General features: G+C 38.5%; 1 long non-coding RNA gene across 2 annotated transcripts in view; it reads right to left on the reverse strand.

Annotated features, from left to right (window-relative positions):
* The window catches only part of LOC117074871, a 37,838-nt gene that overhangs the window by 9,850 nt on the left and 972 nt on the right, over positions 1–27,016 (reverse strand). The window contains exons 2-4 of one of the 2 annotated variants that reach the window (XR_004433742.1): positions 16,689–16,840; positions 13,653–13,768; positions 11,241–11,284 (exon numbers count right to left, since the gene is read on the reverse strand). This is a non-coding gene — a long non-coding RNA (uncharacterized LOC117074871). Of the gene's footprint in view, positions 1–11,026; positions 11,285–13,652; positions 13,769–16,688; positions 16,841–27,016 lie in introns of those variants that run through there. The other variant, XR_004433741.1, reaches the window with a different exon arrangement.

The raw sequence follows: 27,016 nt of genomic DNA on the forward strand, positions 1-27,016 counted from the left end.
ACCATGCCCAGCCACCAGGGAAGTGGGGAAAATCCAGCAGTTACAGGCCTCATCCAGCTCCTACATATCCCAAAGGCCAACCTCACGCTTGCTGTGCCACTATCTACAGCACCAAGTTTGTTTCCAGGCCGTGGGTGAACAGGGCTGATAACTTGCTCCAGGCTACCAGCCTCCCAACTGTAAAAGCAAGCAGGGCTTTCAGGTTTCATGACTCCCCACCTGCCACAGCTTCTGTGCTGTGTCTGCACTCCAAATTCACCCCTCTCTCAAGTTCCATCCAGGAAACTTTGTGTTCAGTTGAAGCTGTTACAAAGTTCAGCTGAAAGTTTCCTTCTCCCCCTGGTCTTTTCCCAGTTCCTCCGGCAGCCTTCCCCAAGGACCTCTGTGAGACAAAGTCAGAAATGGCTTCCCTGGGGACCAAGAGAGCCACAGGGCTCTTCTCGCTGCTTCTTCTTCCCTTGTATTTTGCTTAGCTCTCTAGAATTATCTCAACCCCAGGTAAAGTCAAATCCTTCTCTCGTGATCTGGACCTTCACGTTCCCCAGTGAGAGTGTGTGCTTGCAGGTGGATGATCCCCCTTTCACACTTTCACCCTTTGGGCACTCACAGTTTTTTGACTGTCTCTTGGGGCCTGCAAGAGGGATTCACTTCCTTCAGAGGATCCGTGAATTCTCTCAGCTTTCCTGGTATGTTCCTGTGATAGTTCTAGGAGCAAAATATCATGATGTGAGTTTCCACATGCTGTTCTGTCTGTCTGAATGGGAGCTGCAATTTAGTCCTGCCTCATGTCTACCATTTTCCCCAACCTGTCTCTATTCCTGCTTTTAGCAATAGGAAGACTCACAGAGATAGAGTAGCCTAGACTTCAACCAGCTTGTCATCTCCAATCAATTATTTGTGGATACATTGAGCACTGTGCCGAGAGGCTCAGCTATAATGTCATGATCTGTGAGTAATGTCTGCCATGACTTTGATTATATATTTTCCACACACCTATCATAGGTGTAAAGGGCTATAAACCCAGACATTAATAATTAATAATTTATAATACTTTTAAAATAATTTTTAAATTAATAATAATTTTTTTTCTCTCTGCTAGTTTATTGGTTTCCATTCTTGAAAAGGTGGTGTCAGAGCCTTTCATTCTGTGCTTTATTTAGAAGGGACGTTTTGTAAAATTCAGAATTAAACATTTACAAGCAAAAAATCCTTTGATTATATTGATGCCCTTTATAGCAAAAATGTAATACTTTACTAGTCTAACAGATTCTCTCTCTCTCTCTTTTTTCCTGCCTTAAAAAGTCACAAACAAAACAAAACAGAATGAAATAATAACTGTAACAACAACAATAACAATATAAGAAAAAACAAAACACAAAATTCCTGGGAAACAGTAGAAAAGAAAATAAAGAGACGAGGAAGAGCTCTGAATTCTGACTTGCTTTATATTTGCATATGTAAATAGTGTCTCAACATACATCCTATCTCAACAATCTATTTGAAAAATGTGATCATATTTTATACAACTTGAAACTCATTTTTTCACATAATAATAATAAACATCTTTTCACATCATCTGATAAATGTATAGATAACATTTTAATAGTCAAATACTGTTACATTAAAGATATATAACTTATCTAACCTACCCCTAATTATTGGACAGTTATTACCTTGTTTTTGCTGATATAAACAATAATAATAGGCTAGAGTAATTTTTCTCTCTGCTAGTTTATTGGTTTCCACTCTTGAAAAGGTGGTGTCAGGGCCTTCATTCTGTGCTTTATTTAGAAAAAAAAAATTGTAAAAAGGGAGCCCAGAGGGAGCCCATCTGAGGCAAACCTGGATGAACTGACACACAACTCAGAGGAGAAAGTAAAGGACTATTCTGTATCATCTTCCAAGCTTGGTACATCTTGAACATCTAGTAGTAAAATTTTCTCAATGAACTTAGCCTTATTATCTTTCAAGATGTCACTAGCGTAACTAAAGGATATGTGTGCTTATGGGTGTGTTTTCAGAAAGAAAATCAGAAACAGTGTCTACCAAAGTGTTAACAGTAATTATCCAAGAGTAGTGACATTATGCATAGTTCTTAAATTATTTTTGCTTATTTATATTTTTTAACTTTTTTCTACAACAAACACGGAGAGTTTTAAATGAGATTTTTAAAATTATAACTATGATTTTAAAAGAGAAAAATCAAACAAAGGAGATTTCAAAAAAGAAGATTCCCATAGTCTCCCATGTTTTCTCCTTCATGGCAGGTAATAGAACATGTTCTTACTTCTGGAAACTGCAAAGCTGGAAGGGATCTTAGAGGTGATATGTTTCCTCCCTCTCATTTTATACATGAAGGAATTCAGGTCTAAGATGCTTAGTATTGCTCCCACTCAAGGTTCACAGCAGCAGAACAAAAAGTAATTTACATTTGTTGATTCTTAATGTAATACTTTTATAATGTGACAGAAAAGACAGCATCATAAAAGTTTAAGATTCTACAGTGTCTCCAGTTAATTCCATCCAAAAATAAAAAATTAAAATAGGAGGTTTATTGGCCAATAACAAAAGAACGGAGGCAGCAAAGCTGGCAATATATGTTCAATCAACTTGGAGATATTGTCTTAAATTTATGGCCAATCTTCTGGAATATATTGAATGGATATATAGCTATAAGCTACCCTCTTTAAACACTGATTTCTGCACTATATTCTCGCCCTTTATAACAACTTCTTCAGTGAAGCCTGCCCTGTGATTAGATCCTCCTCATCTGTCCCAAGAGAATAAAGCAAAAATATTATTAAAACCTTAGCTTGTTTCAGTGTCATCTCTTAAATATATCTGTTCCTGACTCATAGGCAGGATTTTCCTTTTATCTATTTCTTAGCCATATGAATGAAGCTTTAAAGAAAATTTTACACTGATGCGTGCCTCCAACTTGCCTCAGGTAAAATGAATGAGACAACATCTACACAGCACTTTGAGCTCCCCAGACAGGCACATCAGAAATGAGCAGTAGCCTTGCTCTTGTCAAAGATATCGACTGAGCCTGGCAAGACTCCAAACCATAGAATAATTTTCCTGACCCCTCATCTGTATCTCTCAACTAGGTACAGAAATTGAAAATAGGAACCAGTCATTTGGGGTAAAACATATGCCAAAATAGTTCTGCAGTGTGGGTAAGAAAAAGGGTGAGATGTGCAAAGGGGAAGCTCTCGGAAAGCAGAGAGTACAATTAAGTCAACTTTCAAATTCAAATGTACTTCTTCCTTTCCCACATGTTCTAAATCAGACCTCTTTCCCATAGGGCTGCAGATGGTGCCTCTAGGGCTGGCTGTCACTGATCTCTGAAGGGTAAAACTGAACTGAAACCTACAAGCCTCACACCTGTGGGGTCAGCTTCATTAACAACTTTGACTTTTGCTCGTTTTCAAGAGCTGCCCCAACAAATATCGCTGCAAACAAGGTGCACCCTAACCCTTTGGTGATATATCACCGTCTCCTTGGCAATCTAATTTTAAGTCTCACTTCATGTTGATCCAGGACAGGTATCTTTAGTCAGTCTGAAACTCTCTTTGTAAAACCTGAGGGAAGTTTAACTACTAATTTACAGCGTGGACCTCAATTAACATCTTCTGTTTTTAAAAATGACTTACATTGCCACAAAATAATAGTTCTATCTTCTCAGACGGATTTCATCACCTCAATTTTCCAACTTTTGACCTGACTACAGTTAAAGCATGAAAAAGACACATTGGTAAGGCCAGCTAGTGGTCACATCACACGTAAATTACCATTTTCTACTGTAGGAACTGTCTCCATCTGTAGGAAAAACCTGAAGAATCCTGTAAATAGCAGAAATATTATAACAAATCTTCAATGAATGGAGGAAAGTGGTGGAATTAAAGGTAGAACTATCAGAAATTACTAAAAAAATCAAAAAGGACTTGTGAGGCTTGTCCACAATACTTATCCCCATTTTACACAATGAAAAACCCTGATACAAAAAGGTTAACTTGCCCAACATATACAGCTAAACTATAAAGATTTCTATAAATACATTCTCAATATGTGAAGCACATTATACACTTTGTTGAAGCATTTAGTATTTAGTGATTATCATTCTAACAATTTAGGAGAACATACTTTAAGAAATAAGGAGCAAAAACATTCATTTTGAGCAAGGCCTTGGGTTGGCAGTGACTCCAGATAACAGCTTTACTATTCGACAACAGCTCTTTGAATTGTAGAAATAGTCCTTAATCACAGGACAAACTTGGCTCCAGGGTGGAAAACATTGTTTTGTTTTAATTCCAAATATCTATTAAGTACCTACTATGAACTAGTCCCCAGTACTGTGCTGATAAGCCACAGATGTGCCCATCCCTTCTTTTTGCAAAATTCTGAAAATCTAATAAGGGTAGAGAAATAACCAACTTTTCTATTTTATTCTGCATTACAATCCAATGCAGAATAAAAAGATTTCCAAATAGAGCTACAAGCAAGGAGCATTTGGAACCCCAAGGAAGGAGCATGATGACCCAGGAAAATGTCAAGAATTAGATGTTGAGCATTAGCCTTTCAGCCACAACCACAGACAGGAGCACTGTCTTCCAAAATAAAGAGTAAGGTATGATTACAGGACTAAGCTGAACACAAAATTGGCCTCTAGATGGTCCTGGTGAGGTGAAAATGGCTAGAGGAAATTCATCAAGATTACCTGGAGAAAGTGGCCAGACACACATTAAGGAACAATAGGGTTTGGTGCCCAATAGTAAAGAAGAGCTTGCACATTGGACAGCCAACGGGAAAGAAAAAAGGAGGGAAGACAAACAAAAAACAACATGGCCAAAGCTTTGTTTAAATAATTTAATCAGCAGCTTCAATTTGATCCAGAGATAAGTGGGGATGAAATGAAACAATGAGAAGTACCAGAATAGAAAACTTGAGTCATGTGATGATCTCATTAGCATCAGTTTTCTAAGTGTTTACTATGCATAGGATGTTATGATCAGTGTGAAGTCTGCAAGGCAGATCTAAGGCAGCCTTTGCCTTCAAAGAACATTTAGTTTAGTCAGGGAGGCAGAAAAAATGCCAGAAGATGTCCATACAGATGCTAAATAGGAGTTATATCAAAATAAGTGCTTTGGGGTCAAGAGGCAAGGAAGACAGGAGTTACGGTAAACAGAGGATGGCATAACTGAGGCTCAAGAGAGACAGGTAGGAATATGGAACACTCTGTAGTGCAAGTAAAGAAAGAGTAACTTGAGATTATGCTAAAGTACTATAAACACACACAAACAAAGCATAACATTCTCTGGGACATAACATATTCACCCACAAACGCTAAAACCATTTGGGCCCCAGAGGCTTTACCAGGATGTGAAGTTGCTACCAGATTTTCAACAAGTAAACAACAATTTGTTGAAGGTATGTTGTACATGCTAAGATAATCTTTTTGTCACTTACACTCACCAAACTTATACTATTCTGACCAAAAATCAGGTTCCATTTTAGAAACTGGAGAAAGATGCATCTGGCATGAGTGACATGATTAATTAGAAACATCTCCTATGGCAAAATGATTATTTATAAAACTGTGCATTTCATGTTGAATGAATCAGATTGCATTTATGTATTATAACTTTCAGAGAATGCCGTATAGCTAGCATGTGGTGGGAGTGGTCATGTATTTAGAAAATGTGAAATCAATCTCTTTTGTTTAGAAAATAGCATAGAAAATTGCTTTGCTCATTTAGAAACTGCTTTATGCAAATATGTGTTGTACTTATGTAGTAAATAATTCATTTAGCTTCCAATGCAATCAAGATTCAATCATCTCCCAAACATCCTACTTTTTGAAGTGCTAAATGTATTTCATGCTTTCTATTCAAAATGTAAATAAAATACCTATAAAAAGTTTCGAACCACTCTTTTTTAACAGACATTACAAAGTACTAAGAAATCATCTTAGTACTCTGCGCTTGGCAATCAATAAAATTGTTATGATAAAGATATTTGGATGGAGGTGACAGTAAGCATTTACCATCGGTAGTAGAGAGAATAATGGGCCCCCAAAGATGTCCACATCCTAATCCCCTAAACTTTTGAATATATTGCCTGATATGGCAAAGGTGACTTTGCAGATACAATAAAGTTAAGGATCTCGAGATGGGAAGATGATCGTGTATTACACAAGTGGGCCCAATATAATCATAAGGGTTCTTAGAGAGGCAGGAGGATCAAAGTCAGATAAGGAAATGTGACCATGGAAAACAAGGTCAGAATGAGGTGAAGGAGAGGCCACGAACTGAAGAATGCAGCCAGCCTCTAGAAGCTGGAAAAAGCAAGGAAACATTCTCCCCTGAGGTATTCTAAGGGGACACAGCCCTGCCAAACCATTTTAGATTTCTAGCAATGTCCAGAAAACAGTCTGTAAAAGGCCAGACAGTGAATATTTTGGTTTTCTGGGTCATATAGTCCCTGTTGCTCCTAAACTCTGCTGCTATAGTGCCAAAGAAGTCATAGAAAAATCTTAAAATGAATGGGCTGACAAGCTGTGTTCCAGTAAAACTGTATTTTTGAAAAGAGCGGTGGGTCATCTTATCTTTGGCTTACAGTCTGACCCCTGAACTAAGGTATTGAAATCAACCAATAGTAACAGACAAAGTTAAAAACTTCTCCATTAGAAAAAGGAACACTCATACACTGTTGGTAGGAGTATAAATTAGTTCAGACATTGTGGAAGACAGTGTAGTGATTCCTCCAAGACCTAAAGGCAGAACTACCATTAGATCCAGCAATCCCATTACTGGGTATATACCCAAAGGAATATAAACTGTTCTATTATAAACACACATGCAGCTGGGTGCAGTATCTCACACCTGTAATCCTAGGGCTTTGGAAGGCCAAAGTGGGCAGATGACTTTAGGTCAGGAGTTCAAGACCAGCCTGGCCAACATGGTGAAACCCAGTCTTTACTAAAAATACAAAAATTACCCACATGCCTATCATCCCAGCTACTTGGGAGGCTGAGGCACAAGAATCATTTGAATCTGGGAGGCAGTGCCTGCAGTGAGTTGCTATCATGTCACTGCACTCCAGCCTCAGTAATAGAGCGAAACTGTCTCAAAGAAAAGACACATGCACATGTTATGTTCATTGCAGCACTATTCACAATAGTAAAGACATGGAATCAGCCTAAATGCCTATTGATGATAGATTGGATAAAGAAAATGCAGTACATATACATTATGGAATACTATGCAGGCATAAAAAATAATGAGATCATGTCCTTTGTAGGAATAGAGGTGGAGCTGGGAGCCACTATCCTTAGCAAACTAATGCAGGAACAGAAAACCAAATACCTCATGTTCTCAGTTATAAGTGGCAGCTAAATCATTACAACACATGGACACATAGAGGGGAACAAGAGACACTGGGGCCCTGTTGGAGGGTGGAGGGTGGGAGGAGGGAGAGGATCAGGAAAAATAATCAATGGGTACTAGACTTAATACCTGCGTGATTAAATAATCTGTATAAGAAACCCGCATGGCACAAGTTAACCTATGGAACAAACCTGAACATGTACCTTGTAATTTAAAATAAAAGTTAAAAAACAAGAGTTTGATGTATGGGAAATATTGGAGTTCACGGATGGAGCCTTTGCCTAAGCAAAAAAATGAACCATGGGGACTTGACATCAATATATCAGAAGAGTTGAAAAGATCAGTATGAGAGATCTGCTATATAAAATTAAAGATGCATTTATTGCCAGGCCTAGCCAAGGATTAAAGGGAATCTGAATTTGTTCCAGAATTGTATCTGTTAAAATGCATTTCTACCAGGGACTTTTATTCCCCATGCTCCTTCCCACTCCAGATCATCTCAGATTTACTCTGACAAGAACATTTTAAGTCCCAATAATTCTTTACTCTTACTGTTGCTATGACAAAGCTTAATTTCAGCTCACAGATTGGGCTCATTGCCAACACAGAGAGAAGGTTGACATACACTGCATATCTTCCTTTGTTCTTTGTATATAATTTAGTTTCAGCATTTTTCACTCTAGAGCACATGAAATGTTTGAACTCCAATTATCTCCACAGAAATGAAGGCTTCCCCTTCCCTTATTTTATAGTTCAGTGGGGACAACATATCCAGTGTGATGGCAAAAGATTTTTTAAAATAGGGGAAAAAGCTCTCTGCAATAAATGAGTTATTGATAAATAATTCCTTCCGATAATTTTTGTTGCTGCTCTACTCAAAATAAATCACATGAAGGGTTCAGGAGAACAACGCAAAGATTCTCATTTTAATTTCAGTCACTCTTCTAAAGCCCTGAGGTCATTGTAGAGTCCAAAATTGGGTAGAATAGTGACTTATCTTGCTCTCTACCACTACTCTGTTTCCAGGCATTTCTCTATCACTTTCCATCCACCCTGCTGAACAAATCAATCATTCAGTGAGAAGGTAGCATAATTTATAATACATTTTCTGGGAGGGGTATTTATCTCATCCCCAGACAATGATAACTTTTCCACTGGCTTCTCTATTATGACCTCATGTGCCTTCTTAGCATTTCAGTTCCTTAATATGGTATTGAACAGGGAGAAGAATGAAAGGACATGGAAGAGCTCTGTGAAATAGATGCACTTAAGGGACAGAGACACTTGCAAATGCACAGGAGAAGAGAGATCTCCTTACGTTCTAGCACATTAGAATGATGTCAGAGAAACCGCAAACTTGTAAGACTGAATTGGGCAGGATTTGAGACTGTACCTATATCACAAAAACATGTTGAAAGGGTAACAGTGCCCAAGCAGACAATTTTGATTAAAACAACTGCAATGACAGACATTCAACATAGACGTCAATAGACTTGGACTGAGTGAAGTGACAAGTGCATACAGACTGAATCTTAAATCTTTTCTACCCATACAAAATTATCTATATATGTGTATGTATATATGTGCATATATGTATGTACATGTGTGTGAGAGATATAGATAGATAGATAGATAGATAGATAGATAGATAGATAGAGATAGAGATAGAGATATATAGACTTTCCTTAGATGGCAGGGAGTCCAGGGTGATGTGTTTGGATGCACATTTTAGTTTTCTCCCACACAGAATCTAACTTCATTAATGCTTTGATTCAATCAGCATTGACAAGTGACAAGTGACAGATATATATATATACACACACACATATATATAAGGATTAAAATCCTGCACCTTGTTTTATAATGGTATACAGGGATTATCCCAAACTATTAAAAGTAGCTAGGGGTGATTTTATCACTATATATTTCTATATTTCTGTAAGTTGTTTAGTGAGTTATATAACTTTCAGATTAAAATATTAACATTAATAAAAATCCTCCTCTTCATTTTTTTTTTTTTCTTAAAAATAAGGTAAGATCTCAGGAATGCCTGAAGTATCCTGCTGAGGAAAGACTATAAGCAGAAAAAACAACTGCAAACAGGTGTCTTGTACTTATGTAGGGGAAAAAAGGGGAAACTCCCAAGCCTTGATCCTGTGCCCAGAGTAAGTGCAGATGGAGCGCAGGAAAACAGAGGGGGTCTTGGCCAACCTGAGAAGGGGCAGAGAGGAGTGGAAGCCCAGACACATCGGGAAGAGGCAGAGGATGTCGTCAGGCTGGACGTGCCTGCTCAGACTCTGCTCTTGCTCCCCACTCTCTAAGCCAGGAGTCCCCCCTCCCCATCCAGCGTCCTTGGATTCTCTCCTAACTCACCATCTTAAAAGTCTTATGAACTTGGCTGGATGTGGTGGCTCACGCCTGTAATCCCAGCACTTTGGGAGGCCGAGGCGAGGGGATCATGAGGTCAAGAGACCAAGACCATCCTGGCCAATATCGTGAAACCCCATCTACTAAAAATACAAAAATTAGCTGGTGTGGTGGCACACACCTGTACTCCCAGTTACTCGGGAGGCTGAGGCAAGAGAATCTTTTGAACCTGGGAGGCGGAGCTTGCAGTGAGCCGAGATTGTGCCACTGCACTCCAACCTGGGGGACAGAGTGAGATTCCATCTCAAAAAAAAAAAAAAAAAAAGTCCTATGAACTTATTCAGACTGAGATGTGACTGCTATGGGTTAACCCCATCCAATGTGATATAGCAAGAGGATTGTTACAATTGTTACAAAGACCATTGTGAGGAATCTTGCAAAAAGAAGAAAGGAAAAATTTGGAGAAGAAAGTATTTAGGGTGACACAGGGAGCCCTCTGGGACTGCTCTCTCCCTCCTACATGGACACAACTCTGTTAAAATAATGTAGGTGGTGCTTCAGAGTTCAAGTCCTGGAGCCAAATGGCCACAGTTCATATGCCTGGTTCTGCCTCTTGCTAGGAGTGTAAACTTGGATAAGTCCTTAATTTCATTTGCCCCAGAGTGAATCTATACAAAGTACTTTGAATAGTGCCTACCACACAGGACAGAGACAATGAATGTCATCAATAATTATTATCACAACATATACAGAGTGCACAGTTTCTATCTCCCAAGAGAAATGGGAATCCTTGAGAGTAGGACCCATGTCTGGTCATCTTCGAGTCTAGTTCACACAAGGCAATCCATAAATGCTGATTGAATCCAGGCGTTAATGAAGTTAGGTTCTGTGTGGGAGAAACCTAAAATGTGCATCCAAACACATCTCCCTACAACCTAAGAAAAGCCCAGTGCCACTCCCTCCAGAAAGTCTTCTCTGATGGGGTCCTAGCCAAAGCTATGGGCCCTGATGGGAACTCCATCTGCACCCTGCACTTCTCCCTTATCACCATTTGTTGAAAACCCTTGTTCGATTCTTTTTAATCACAAGAGAAAGCCTCTTGAGAGCAGCAACCATTTATCATGAAATGTAATCACCACTTTTCCCTAGTTCCTTGCACAACATTACTACATAGTAGATGTTCGATAATTATGTTTAAGTAAATAAAAATAATAATATTACAGTAAGTCCTCACTTAATGCCCTACACAGGTCCTTAAATAACTTTCTTTTGTTCAATGTTGTTTCATTAAAACTGATGAGAAAAATGGCTTTGTAATACACCATTTCACTTAAAGTAATGGTTTCCAAGAATCTGACATTAACGGAGAACTTACTATGCTACTATTCTGTAGAGTCTTATATTGTACAAAATACTCATCTAATTCTCATAGCTAGTGGTACTTTTATTAACCCCATTTTACATACCACAAAAATCAAGGTTCACGTGAATGCACCGCTGCTCTCCACCTGGGTGATGGGAGTAAAACCCTGTCACAAAAAGAAAAAGAAAAAAAAAAAAAAAAAGTCAAGGTTCAGAAAGAGAAATTATTCTGTGATCATATACACATAGGATGTAAACCCAGGTCTGTCTGGCTCAGAATTTACTCTGTTACATGAAGTCCTCTCTGAAGAGCTAGATCCAGGCTTACACACAGAAAACTAAAGGGAAAAGTAGTGTTCATATACAAATTCCTTTCAAGCTCTATTATTCATATTTCCCCAATCTAACTTTGCACTTTAATTAAATACTGAATTTGATGGATAGGTTTTGTGTAAGTCTTATTGCTAAGGAACTCTGAAGAAAGAAAACAGGTCAGCATATTTTAACAGTTCTGTTTTGAGCAATGTTGGTGACAAAGGAAAAAAATCAATAGAGAAAATTGTGCATTAGGAAAGAAACATCAGGCTAATGGTGAATCAGAATGTTTTGAGCAAAAACCAGACAAAACCGGATTCTCCTTATGCCTCTCCACCATTTAATTCTTCAAAATCCTTGAATTTTTTCAAGGGGAAATAATATGCATTGGTTTGAGTAAGAGCGAGAACAGATGTAAACCATGTCTTGCAAATTTGAGTTTGTACCCAAGAACTTCAGTTCCCACATCCTTACCTGCAGTCGTTGTGATTTGTGCTATGAGAGTGCAAATATGTCCAACAAGAGGGAAATAGCTCTCAGCTTGCAAAAACAAGCTTCTACAGGGAGGTTCCAGAGAACTGAAATGATGAGGCTGGCACCTGAGAAAGGCTACAATCATCAGGGAGTTTTTGAAGTGTTCTAGGAATTTTTGAAGTGTTCCAGCAATTTGATGGATCTCTGAACTAGAGGGCAGAACACTGATTTCATTTTCATGCTTTACAATGACACTCTATAATGTGATGTGGTGTGTGTGAATTATTGCATGTGTGATTTTGTGTGTGATATGGTGTGCATGTGCATGTGATTGCATGTATATAATGTGGTATATGTGCGATTAAGGCTTGTGATTATGTGTGTGTAAATATATTGAGAATCTATGTCAGAGACAGAAAGCAATGACCCCTATGCTCAGGTAGGGGAATAGACTGCAGCAAAAGATTCAACAACACCCAGCAATGTACTGATGAGTGTGAGCAAAGCAGGAGTCCCAAAGCCAAACGATACAACTTCTTACTGCAGAAAACACAACTAGGCTTGATTTAAAAAAAAAAAAAAAAAAATCTTACATAATTTATAGCAAAATGAGATATTGGTCTTTGTCTATCAGTTTGGCAAAAGTTAAAAAAAGTTGATAATAGCCAGTGTGGGCAAGATGTGGGAGACTTGACATTTGTGTACATATCTGGTGGGAGTGTATTTAGTACACTGCTGGAGGGCCAATGGCAAAATGTTCAATGTAAATTATACTTACTCTTTGGTCCAGCAATTCCATGTTGTTGGAATTTATCATAGCAAATGAAAGGGTAAGTGTGGAAAGATGTAAGTGAAAAGACACTCCTTGCAGCACCATGTGTAACAGGAGCAGTATCATGAACATAATATTTGTCGAATAAATAATAATACTTGTATTTGAAGGATGAGCTGTAGTTCTGTAGGTAATGATCCAGAAAGATGTCCAATATATACACAGTGTTAAGGCAAAAGATAACCTTCCATGTGTTTTTGTCTCAAGAAAATAAAATTGTGTTAACATTTATAGAACATATTTGGAATGATTAATAATCAAATATTAACAGTGGATTATGATTGAAGGGGATGACACTGGGAATAGGGAAAGAATTTTACTTTCTATTCTATACATAATTATTTTTTCCAAAAAAAGTATATATTATGTCTATACTTGTGGGGAAATAACAGTAAGGATGTTTCTATTTAGAAACGAAGGAAGAAAGGATGCTTTTGCAAATACCTATGGAAGAAGAGACTCAGTTTCTATCTCTCCATTTCTGATCTCAGGCTATGGCCAAATTTCCAGGCTATGCAACCAACTATAAATTCAAATCACCAGATTTCCAAATCTGTTTTCCCATTGATTCATAGGCTGTTATTTCCTGTGCAGCCTGTGTATCTGCAGCCATCTGGGAAAAACAGAGCTGCCGCAGTAGACAAGCAAGGTAAGTCCTTTCCCAAGAGCCCACCTCGTGCTTGCTGTCAGATACAGCGAAAAGGAGAGCTTTGGTTGTAGAAGGCCTTATAGGTGGTTTAATTTTTTGGATAGTAAAAATGAAAGCAAGGAGTACCTATGCTCTTATAAACAAATCATCAAAACACATTATTAAGAAGGCATGCTATTTAGCATAGAAATGTACAGACCACCTTTTTATACAAAGCAATAATATTTAGATTTTAAAGTGTATGTAGATAATAAAAAGTACCTACTTTCAACAACGCTGCAGTTCTATTCCATTGTTTTGGACTTTTCTGCCTGTGACTTGCTGAAATAGAGCCTTTCATTATTCATAGCATGTCTTCTCATAAAATACCATACTTCTCCTCTGTGCAAAAACATAGCTTCTATTACAAGGGAAAAGGCACCTTAAATCTTACAAACCATAAAAAATTCATTTTGTATCACATTTTTAAAATTTATTATGAATTTAATATTTTTCCCTTGGCATAACCATTTTCCAAGTGGATTTTTTTTTCAGTTTTTTAATGTTAACCACTACTATTTCCTAAAACATTTTCTCTTTCTTTACTTTCTCTTCTCTACCATCACTCTTTCCTATTTCTTTGTAATCGGCAAATAAAATCCTAAGTATATTAGATCTGTTCTATTTAAAATAATTCTTGGAGAAAAGCCCTGTGGAAATTAAGGAATTATACAGGCCAATACTGTAACTCATCTATCTTATACATTTCTCATTTAGAATGTGAGTTCTTTTTGAAGTGGATACATCTAAATTTTCATGTTTCTTGTTGTATAACTATAAAAAGCAAGCAAGGAAAGAGAAGGAAATATCTTCAGACAATGCGAATTAATTGCAGTTGAATCAGTAGTCTTAATTCTCAGTTACAACCAAGGCATTTTTAGGATTAATATGTATAATTTTTTTTTTAATTCTGGAAGTAGATCTTCCTATGAAGAGAAACAGGAATTCATTGCTGATGCTAATTTCTCTGAGAAGACTACTGGTCAGTTCTACCTGGCATGCAGCTTCCTTCTCTTTGACAACAACAAAGACTATTTTAGTCTTCCCGGCATCAGCGCTTTGTCAGTAATCTGAGGGACAAGAGGATGCAGTAAAGCAACAATAAGTAACTATGACCTCATATGCGAAGCCTAGAATTATAAGAAAAGAGTCAGAAATACACTCCATATTGTCATCATTCTTCGTACATGCTCATATGTGGGGCATACACAGATGGGCAAATCAGGTCCCAAGCAAAATAGATTACATATGATTCTGAATTAGGTACAGCTTTGTGACTTTGGTGGCTAACTCACTTGAATCTGACATGTAGCAGCTCTCAGCCTCAGTCTCCCTCAGATATTTGAAGCCTTATTGTAAAAGATTCAAACACTACAGAGGCTTCAGAAGTGCTAGACTCTTCCTTCACCTCTTACATGTTTACCCCCACACCGAACGAGGATTGAATAATTTGTTGGGTTTCTGTGAAGGCCTTTTCTTCTTCTTCCTCTTTTTTTTATTTTTTAATTTTTTTTTTAGACAGGGTCTTGCTTTGTTGCCCAGGCTAGAGTGCAATAGCAAGATCTCGGCTCACTGCAACCTCTAGCTCCCAGGCTCAAGGGATCCTCCCACCTCACCCCACAAGTCAAGTAGCTAGGACCACAGGCACATATCATCATGTCTAGATGATTTTTTAGAGTCAAGGTCTCACTTATTGCCCAGACTGGTCTCAAACTCCTGGGCTCCAGAGATCCTCCTGCTTCAGTCTCCCAAAGGGCTGGGATTACAAGAGTGAGCCACCAGCGTGGTGGCTAGTTTTTTATGTCACCACTTGGATATAAATATAGAGAAAACCTTGATCTTTTTATTGTATGAATGGAGTAATACAGCTTTGGTGATTATGGTAGATTACATGGTTGTTGCCTACTATTGGGTCCTCTCCTTAAAAGGATAGCACACATCCTTGTCTATTGCAGTATGATTTGCAGATCCTCCCAATATGTACATCTGAGAGAGTGGAAATTTACATAGGCAATTTGAACTTCCCATCTGGATCTCAGGAAAGTCTGAAACAAAGTGATGTAAAAATTCCGGGAATTGTCATATGAATGATGGTGCTGTTCTCTAAATCAGGGAACCATGGAGAAGGGCCAGCATCCCAGTTACTGTGACTGTGTTAGAGATAGAGGAATAAAAAGTGCTTTTCCTTCTACATTAACACTAAACACATCCCACTTCACTTCTGACACCAGATGTGTCAGGGAGTTCCCCACACAGCAAGCAATTCTCCAGCAGACACCAACTGGGTGTCCTATAATTTAACTCAATTCTGACACTATCTCCTTGGAGTTAGAGTCAGATCCCACAGGTTAAGGGCTCAGTCTCACAAGATTTCCCCCACTTCAGGTGCCAGTTTCAAGTAGTAGGTTGTCACCTACACTTCTGACAAACCAGTTATACATCAAGGTTCCCAAAACCCCCTCCTTTGATTTTCTAGAATGGCTCACAGAATTCAGCAAAACACACTTTCTGGTTTATTATATGAATTAAAAATATGATAAATGATACAGATGAGCATCTAGATAGAAGAGAAGGTATGTGAGAAGGGGTGTGGCGCTTCCATGCCCTCTCTGGACACCATCCTCCAGGCACCTTCATGTGTTCAACTATCTGGAAGCTCCCCAAACCCTGTTTTTTGAACTTTTATGGAAGCTGTATTAGTTATAAATGATTACACCATTGGCCATTGATTATCAGTTCAGCCTTCAGCTCCTATCCCATCCTTGGAGGTCCAGTGTTGGGGATGGAAGTTCCAACCCTCTAATCACATGATTGGTTCCCCTGGCAACCAGCCCCCATCCAAGACTCTCCAGGATCCCACCCAGAGTTACCTCATTAGAACAAAAGATGCACCTTTCACTCAGGGAACACCTAGAGATTTAGAGCTCCATGTCAGATGCTCTTATAACTCAGAAAATTACAAAAATTTTGGGAGACCCGTCTCAGAATATTTGAGCTCTAACTCAAATATTAAAACAAAAGATTCTTCTAGTACCCCATCTCCAAAGGTATTAGAAGCTGTCTTAGGAACTGGAGGCAGAAACCAAATATATATTTCTTATTATAAATCACAATACCCCAAAACTTAGTGCCTTAAAATAACAACCACATTGTGTTGTGTTCTCTGACGGTCTGGGATTTGACGGGCTCCAGCGGGGCACTTCTCCCTCAGACTTTCTCACATGGTTTTAGGCAGAGGGTGGCTTGTTCACATATCTGGTACCTGGTCCCAGAGAGACTTAAGGCATCTGGTGGCCGGAGCAGCTGAGGATCCTCCCACGTTTCTCTGTCTCCATGTTGTCTCTCCACATGTTCTCTGCAGTATGATCACTTCAGCTGGGTGTCTTCCATGACGGTTTAGGGCTTCCAAGATTCCTGTCCCAAGAGAGTGACTCATCCATGAGCTGCATCCTCTTTATGGCCTCAGAAGTCCTATAGCATCACTTCCCCTGTACCCTGTTAGTACAAGCAGCAGTCACAGGCCCCGTAACAAAAATTCAGGGGGAAAGAACACAGATCCCCATCTCTTTGTGGGAGGAGCATCTTATTTTAAGAAGCACGTGGCAGATGGGATATATATCTCTAGCATCTCTTTGGAAAATATAATCTGCCACAACCAGATTTAGGAGCCTAGTAAAATAGGCGATAGGGATATTGTCAAAATGCCTGGGAATTAAAAATTATGATTGTCATTGTTAAAATCACAACTTAGTTAAACATTTTCACCCAAACTACTGGTAAAAGTAGAAATGATGAGTATAAAATTAAGCTGTAATCATGTATTTCTTTTCATTAATGGGAAGCATTTTACTTATCTTTATATCACTTTAATATGTATATTAATAAAGATTTACATGAATAAGTTCACTGATCTCTACTATTCAAAACTTTTTTCCTGATCTTTTCAGAAGCTGATTACTAAAAACATGTAAAGTTCAGTATAAATAAGATTAATGGGAAGACTTTATTAGAAATACATTGATAAATTGTTCATAATAAACCTAATTTCCTTACCTTCTGGGAATAGAGTAAACACATAACAGGAGAAAACAAGACTGTAAACCAAGTTATATATTCAGAAAGCTGCAAGTTTCTGGGATTCATGTACTATACAAAAGCAAAAGACACCATAGAGAATACAGCCATACATAAGAAAGTAATCAGACAGAGATTTCTGTCAGCGTTTCTGAATTATTTACAACAAATTGATCTCAGTTATTCTTTTAATGCAATTCAGAATATTCAGTTATAAAAATAATCATGTTTTCAATAATGAAGATAAGAACGCCCAAATCAAAATACTAATAAGGGATTTACAATTGCATGAAGGCTGACACATAAATTCATGGACAAAATTTCTAGTTATGAACTGTTCCATCAGCTACTGATTTGTTGTACAAAAATTCCTACATCCACTCTATTGGATTAAAGTTAACTGAACAATATAATGAGGCATTAATAGACACAGAAAGCATTTTGCCAATATTGTCATGTTTGTCCAATTCCTAATGAAACAAAACAGATGTACTATTGAATGTAAAATCCTAACCTTTATATTGGTATTGTATAGAAGGCATATTTTTAAAAGAACTAAACATCACATTATTTTCTATTCTTAAGTATTGATACCTGAATATTACATGTTAAGCATTCCACCTATTGGGTAACAATAGGATAAATAAAAGTTTATTTGCTAATTAATCTAAGATACTGTGATTTTGCCCATAAAAGTTCTAAAACTCATCTGCCAAACTCCCAGTTAGCTGGAAAATTTCACACCTGGCAGACTTGCCTTAATGTCCCTTGAAAGTAAAAGTGTTAGGTCATATAACTAAAAGATCTAGGATAAATCTTTCAGTGCAATCAGAGTCAGCAACTCAGATAATGTTATCATAGCCTCTCTTTCACTGCCTGTATTGAATGTAGTCTCTCTCTCTCAGAGAGAGCCCTTCCAGTGTCCTGGCTTGAAACACTGGGGTTTGCTTTATAACACTTCAGCAAGCAGGTAAAGAGAAGAGGAAAGGAGAGGGACGGGGAGAGGTGATGAGAGTGGAACAGAAGGGTCCGGGAAGGGAAGAGAAAGGAGGGAGGGAAAGAGAACTGGAGAGGGAGGGGAGAAAAGAAAGAAGAGTAGAGGAACAAGAAAAAGACAAATGCAATAAGTGTGGAAACATGTTAACTGTTGAATCTGGGTGATAAGTATTAATATGTAGGGATTCATTACATTCTTCTCCCTGACACCACAGTTTTTAAATTTTTCAAGTCTTTTTAAATTTAAGTTTTAATTTACGAAGCACTGATCCAGAAAAAATGAAGGACTACAACAAAGAAGAAGAAGGCACATGACCAAGCAGAGGAGAGGTCCTGCACAGAAAGATGGTGTGGTCCAAAGATGACCCTGTGCAACAGCCCTGGAGGGAAGTAGACTGGAGCGGAAGGATCAATGCACCAGAGTAAAGCGGCCCGGCAGTGAGGGCAGGAATAATTGACAGATCATCAGACATGATTAAACCATTTGGGGAAAGTTTATTAACTGAGTACAGGAGATCTAATGGAGCATTTGGAAAAGATAAGAATAGGTCTATAGGAGACTAAGGAGCTAAAACACATAAAGCAGTTTTTAATTCCAAAAAAAAAAAAAATATTTTTAAGTAACAAAAAAGGGAATATAGAGCATAATAAAGGGAATCGTAGTATATTAGCAGGCTATTCAGTAAAATATATTTTCTACATAATCATGTAAGGACTGATATGTTGTTGCTGTTGCAGTAAGATTATGGCCTAATTAATTATAGTTGACAAAGAAAGGGAATAAATTTCGCCCAATGCATCTGTAATCTCAGCACTTTGGGAGGCTGAGGCAGGGAAATACCTTGAGCCCAGGAGTTTGAGGCTGCAGTGAGCTATGTTCATGATCCTGCACTCCAGCCTGGGCAGTAAAGTAAGACCCTGTTTCACAAAAAAAGGAAAAAGAAAAAATTGGAGGAAGTGGTAGAGAGTTAAATCATCAGCTGTCATAAAAGGAAGTCATAGAAAATGTCTAAAACTTTGGAATCAAGTAATTACAATATATTGAAATTAATATTAGAACAGAGAGTAAAAAGAGTTAAAAGCGGTCTACTCTGATGTGGGAGAAATAGGGCACAAACTGCTACTTTTCATTAGAATCCTTGGGTAATATTTGTAACTATGCATGTATTGTATTGACAACATTTATTTAAGAGTAAAACTAAGTTTATGAACCAAGAAAAACCAAAATTGAAGTAATTAAAAAAAAAAATTGTCCTTGGAAATGGCTGGTTCAGTTTTATCCTTTAGCTCAAGGGTTTGAAAAGTACCAAAGATACTGGGGAAAATGAGCCCTAATGTCCACCTTTGACCACGGAAAGGCAGGCTCTCCAACAGATCACCATTAGGCATCAGTAAGTTCAGGAAAGAAATAATTCCCTGAGGGCTCTTAGTTATCCTGTCCCGTGGTGGAGAATAAGGGTGGTCTTAAATGAAAATGTTATTCCAATAAACGAATCACCCAGCTTATAGAATAGCTTAGAAATCCATGGAAGTGGCCGGGCGCGGTGGCTCAAGCCTGTAATCCCAGCACTTTGGGAGGCTGAGACGGGCGGATCACGAGGTCAGGAGATCGAGACCATCCTGGCTAACACTGTGAAACCCCGTCTCTACTAAAAAAATACAAAAAACTAGCAGGGCGAGGTGGCGGGCGCCTGTAGTCCCAGCTACTCGGGAGGCTGAGGCAGGAGAATGGCATGAACCCGGGAGGCGGAGCTTGCAGTGAGCTGAGATCCGGCCACTGCACTCCAGCCCAGGCGACAGAGTGAGACTCCGTCTCACAAAAAAAAAAAAAAAAAAAAAAAAAAGAAATCCACGGAAGTTTAATTGATTTGAATTAGGTTTTACAGACATAGTGTTATAATCTCAAGTATGCCTTTCTGAATCCTTTCAGGATTTTAGTAGCAATGGACCCAAGGGGTGGGAGTGTGAGCTTGGTGGAATAGAAAGAGCACTGAAACAGAAACCATGAGATCTGGTTTCTTACTCCAACTAAACATGCAACACTAGGATGTGACTTAAATGTTCTGAGCCATAGTTTGCTCGTTTTAATTCCCTTCGAGTTTGAAAATACTATGATTTGGAACTTGCTACCCATGAGAAATACTATAGTATATAAGTACAAAGTGGAAGCTTGAAATTATTTTGTTTTGTCTTCCTTTTCAATTTTAGGCCCATTGTCTCATGTTTATTTGGAAATGTGAGTATTCAGGATTTATAAAGAGAATATATTGAACATATAATAACCTCAGCAAAAATAGTTGCAGACAAAAGCTAGAAAGGGTTCTTAAGGCCAAAAGTAGCAGAATACCTTGTCCTTTAGCTTCCAAGTGCATTTTGACGTGAAAACACTCATAGAAAATGTAAAGGGCAAGATAAAACAATGGCCCTTGAGGAGCTATTTGGATCATTTAAGAAAGTTCAATTGAACAGATAATGCCGAAACATTGACTTACTCTCTTTACCACAGTCCATCTACTTAGCCTTGTGCTGCAGAGACTCAGAAAAAAAAAAAAAAAAACAAATTATCCTGTTTATGTGTGTGACCAGACAGATGCAGAGCAGTAAAATCAGTCAACACAATGGTACTAAATTTGAGGGCCACACTTACAATATCGCCAGGCTTTATTTGATTTCATGGTCTGTTTTGAGTTTCAGAAGTATTTTCCTCATTTTGCCTGACCACCCACACTTCTTCTGCTCCCTGTAAGTCTCCACCTCCAAGCATGTACAGTATATGTACCTCCCTCCTCCGTGTGTACAAACATTCATCACAGACAGAGTCCCAGCCATGTGTCAGGAGATGTGAGGCATTATGAATGAAGACAGGAGCTGCAGCCAAACAGGCAGAAGACAAGCTCCAATGACATCCCACTGTCTGCTCACTTTTCACCAGCACTATCCAGAGAATAGTTTTTCTCCTTCTGCCTTTTAAGTTCCAAAGTCCTTTTTAATCGTCTTCTGTGATACTGTTCCCCTGATGCCTTCTCTTGATTCAAGTCAACTAGCATATGAAACTGCCTCTGGCAAGATACATGTTCAGTGGGTTAATTGGCATATCATACATATCATACTGCTGGAAATAAGAATATGAAGAAATCATAGAAAAGCTACTGCTTATTGAGGGCTTACTAAGAATCAGACATCCTCTTGCCTGCTGCCAGGTAAGACATGACTTTGCTCCTCCTTTGCTTTCTGCCTGATTGTGAGGCCTCCTCAGCCATGTGGAACTGTGAGTTAATTAAAGCTCTTTATTTTGTAAATTAAAAAAGAAAAATCAGACATGATGATAGGTGACTATTACATAATACTTGTGTCATTATTCCATCTTTCAGATTATGAACTTGAAGCCCAGAATGGTTAAATCTCTTTGTCCAAGATCCCCCAAATAGAATGTGGCACACACAGGATCTGAATCCCTCTCCGTCAAGCTCCCAAAACCCCAGTGCTTGATTCTATGCTATTGTGGCAGCCACAAAAGGTGATGAGTCACTGCAGTAGCCAGCTTACTACACAGAACACACAGAGATAAGTGATGGTTTAAGTGAGCTTCACATGACTTAGAGTGGTTCACAAACCATAGCAACATAAAAATCACCTTGAGAACTTGTTTTTTTTTAAAAGTAGATTTGCAGGTTCTTCTCCAAGGCCCCTAACACAGACCTCTGGGGATAGAGCTTAGAAGATTAGCATCTTGAACAGTCTCCACCAGTGATTCTTAGCAGGCGACCCTCACACCATACATTGAAAAACACCAGTTTAACAGCCCTTGGCAAGCTGTTTCTCTAATCCAGTGGTTCTCAAAATGAGGTCCCCAGGCTAGCAGCACCTGGAAACTTTGTTAGAAATGCAAATCTTCAAACCCTACCCCAGATCTACTGAAGCAGAAACCCTGGGACTGGGGCCCAACAATATGGTTTAACAAGCCCTGAGGTGATTCTAATGCATACGAAAGTATGAGAACCAATGCTCTAACCTAATATGATCTTGACATTTTCAGGCCTGACCTACATTGCCAACACCATGGGAAGGCAGGCCTCCAAAACCTTCATGATTTTTCCCAGGGTACTCGACGAATCCCACTAACTCATCTCTCACCACGGACTCTAACCTCCTGTTCCCATCCTCCTGGATTCTAACCTTGTCATTTATTCTCTACCACCCTTCACCTGACATTCAGATTTATACATTTGGATCCATCCCTCTGTAATCATAATGTGGGTGTGTAAAAACTTGTCTAGTTCTCATGTCTCTCAGAGCAGGCCCCAGTGACGTTTCCTCTGGTGAGTGCCCTTGGCACTAAATGGGGTATCCAATTATTCTGTTTCACTCCAGCTTCTTTTGAGAACTCTTGAACTTGACATCTGCAGACTCAGTCTATCGTTGGACTCTGTAGTAATGTTGTTTGTTGTTGATATGGTTTGGCTGTGTCCCCACTCAAATCTCATCTTAAATCCCCATGTATTGTGGGAGGGGCCCAGTGGGAGGTAATTGAATCATGGAAGCAGGTGTTTCCCATGCTGTTCTCATGATAAGAAATGGGTCTCACAAGATCTGACAGTTTTATAAACAAGAGTTTCTCTGCACAAGCTCCCTCCTTTCTCTCTTTGCCTGCCACCATCTGTATAAGATGTGTCTTGCTCCTTCTTGCCTTCCACCATGATTGTGAGGCTTCTCCAGACATATGGAACTGTGAGTTTTCCACTAAACCTGTTTCCTTTGTAAATTGTCCTGTCTCGGGTATGTCTTTATCAGCAGCATGAAAACAAACTAATACAGTAATTTGTTACAGTAGCAATAAGAAGGAAACTAATACACTAGACATCAGCAAAATTAAAAATCAATGGTAAGAAAATAAAAAGTCAATCTACAGACTGCTATAAAACAAATACAGTGCATATATCTAATCATGGGATTGTACCTAGAATATATAAAGAAATCTTACAACTCAATAAGACAACTCCACTTAAAAATGGGCAAAAAATGCTAAGAGATACTTCACAAAAGAAGAAACCTGGATAGCAATAAACACATGAAAAGATGCTCAAAATGATTAGTTATGGAAAATGAGAAATTAAAGCCACGAGGAAATCTTACTGCACACCCATTTGAATGGTTAAACTTTAAAAGATTATAATACCAACTGCTGCCCAGCATGTGGTACAACTGGAACTCTCAGACAAAATCCGTGGGAATATAAAATGGTACAGGTACTTTGGAAAACACTTTGTCCATTTCTTATAAAGTTACTTGCATACTTATCTATGGCTAGCAATTCCACTCCTCTGAATTTACTCAAAAAAATTAAAAATGAAACGATATACCCATATAGTTGTGTATACAAATATTCACAGTAGCTTCATTCATTGCAGCCCAAAACTAGAAACAACCTAAATATTCAGCAACCAGTGAACAGACACACAAAATGTGTTAAACACATACCATAGAACACTTCTAATAAATTTTTATAGGAATGAAAATATTCCGTATCTTAATTGCAGTGATTCTTACACTGATATATGCATCTATATGTAAATAATAACACAATGAAATTGATTTTTTTAAACATAAAGATTAATAAAATGTTGGGAATTGGGAAGAAGGAGCATAAAAAGACTGTCAAACTAAGGCGGGGGTAGGGGGTACCACAGCGGGAGCAGCAAGAACAGACACACAAAATGTGTTAAACACATACCATAGAACACTTTAAAATTTAGCATTATGTTTCTGAAATTCATTCATATTGTATATATCAATAATTTCTTCCCTTTTATTGCTAAATTTTAAAACAAAAGTCTACACAAAATAATGTATACTGTATGATTCCATCTATATGAAAGTCAATAATACACATTTGGTGGAAAGTAGATTTTGCACGGGACAATTTTATACTGTATGATGTCTTACACATCAGAGCACTGAACTGAATGGACTTAATGAGAGAGCTACCTGGAGATATTGCCAACAGGAAAGAGCTTTCTAGAACTGTTTGAATAGTCATAACTCTATAACAAAAATAATCAAGAACACAACCTTTGTCTGAGCCACGGGGATGCTCCACTTATTGTACCATTTCCCCTTTGAAAATGGATAGCCTTGGGTTGAAAGAGGCTTCCCACTGATTCTGCAGTAAGTAAATGAAGAAATAAATTACTTCTTATTGGTGTTTATCTGAACTGGCTCAAGGCAATGTTGGTATTGTACCTTGCAATGACAGTAGAAGAATTTGTACATAGGCTAAGCAGTTATGCATACATTACAATTAATCAGTGTTGTCCTTAGGGATAATGATGCCCAGCTCTTTCATCAGAAGCTAAAGGAGTGTATTTGTATTCCTGCGTGGCCCTTTTGACTAGGGGGTAGGTAGCCAAGCTACTATTCTCTTGGAGATCTGCCCATCAAGACTCAAGATAATGACAAAAACCCTAGCAAACTTTCCTAACTGTTCTTGTTTGACTTCTTACTGGCCGCTTTCAACCCACGAGTGAAGAGAAACAGAAAGAGAACGTGGCTTCCTCTACTCACTCAGTCGTTCATTTAACTAGCAAAAGAGGGTCAGATAACCTTTACATTGAAATGGGCTGCCTCAGAATGTACTCAAGAAGAGGTGTGTACTTAACCATCAGGAAAGGGTGATTTAGGGAAGTGTGGTAGAGTGAGTAATGCCCCCCTCCCAAAATATGCCTGTGTCTTAAACACCAGGAAATGTAAATACATTGCTTTAAATGGAAAAATGGACTTTGCAGATATGATTGGGGTAGGAATCTTGAGATGGGAGATTATCCTGGATTATTTAAGTGGGCCCATATAAGAGGTCTGTATAAGGGAAGGGAGTAGAGAAACAGTCCGAGAAGGAGATTGGCTGATAGAAACAAAAACTGACTTATTTGCTTTGAAGATGAAGGAAGGGGCCACAAGCTAAGGCCTGAGAGCAGCCTCTGGAAGCTGGAAAAGGCAAAGAGAGGGATTCTCCCGAAGAGATTCCAGAAGAAATGCAGTTCTGTTAATGTCTTGATTTTAATCTATAAGATCCACATTTGGCTTCTGAGCTCCAGAACTGTAAGATGATACATTTATCTTGTTTCAAGACACAAAAGTTGTGGTAATTTGTTCTAGCAGCAATAGGAAACTAATACAGGAGAAATTCTAAATTCTATGAGGGTTAGACCAGGAGATATGTATGTATGATTCTAAATTACAAAATATAAAGTGCTAATTGATTAAGACTACTTCAAATTCTGTGCCCACCATGCTCTTTTCCAAACTCAAAACTCTGTCCCTCCTTCTTGTCACTGCTCTTGGTGTTTGTGTGTGTGTGTGTGTGTGTGTGTGTGTGTTTTCTACAATCCACCTCCATTTACAAACTGATGGGAAGCAAGTCAAGATACAGAAACAGAAAATGGATATAAACCACTCCTTTTCTATCTGCCCTCATTAGTTCTCCCCTTGCCCTACTTTGGCCACCAAAAACTTATATGCATTCATTCACTTCTTGTTTGCCTGTTATGTCCTGTATCCTTGTATCCTCTGCCCTGTCTTCATGTAACTTACAGTCTCACTCTCTACCTGCAACCTGTAGAGCATTTCCCATTCCCAAGAGCGTACCTACTGTTTCCATTACTTGAGACAACCGGCAGTTTGGCACAGAAGCTAGCTAGCATTTCTTATGAAATCTAGAGAAGCAATGTTGGTGCCCCATTCTAAGTGGGATCGAGACTGGGTTTCTAGAGGGCCAGTCTCATGTGATTCATATGAGTAATCATTAAGACATGAGTTCAGCTATGGGACAAAAGTAAAAGTTTGATCACTGATGTTGCCTCTGGGAAATCTTGGCCAATCAAAAATAAAATTCTAAGCCCCCCATCTGACGGAATGAACCTCCCCTCCTTGGCCAAGGGAATTCCGAAGAAAACTGAAAAACTAGTTCAGGTCACGACAGGAAATGAGAATCAGGCATGCCTCGTTATACTCTCCTGCTTTTGGAGTTTAGACACAACTGACCAATATCAACATGAAAACGGAGATCTTAAAACAGCCTCTTTGTAGCGATGACATTGTAGGCATTCCAACCTGCCTCTGGTATAGCATCACAGGACAGACAGTAGGCTCTGAAGGAAATCAAAGTATTTTATTCCCAAAATATTTTATTTCTTTGACATATTTTGAAATGACCCTGAAAAGCTGTTTCTTGTGGGAGAAATTTGCATTCTGTAAAGAATCTCCTTCCATTACTAGGTATTTTCTGGAGAATCTGATGCCTTTTGAGATATGGACAGTGACATTCACCATATATTCTCTCTGAGGCCTGCTGCCTGGAGGCTTTATCTACTTGACAAGACTCTTGGCTTCCACAACCCCCATTATCTGAACTCAAGCTGACTTCAATCCTTCAGGCAGCACTTAATTCTTTCAACCAATTGCTAATTAGGAAATTTTTGAATCCACCTATGACCTGGAACCCCCATACCCCCTCTCCCCCGATCA

The sequence above is a fragment of the Trachypithecus francoisi genome, unplaced genomic scaffold, assembly GCF_009764315.1.
Source record: "Trachypithecus francoisi isolate TF-2019V2 unplaced genomic scaffold, Tfra_2.0 Lachesis_group5, whole genome shotgun sequence".
Lineage (NCBI taxonomy): Eukaryota > Metazoa > Chordata > Mammalia > Primates > Cercopithecidae > Trachypithecus > Trachypithecus francoisi.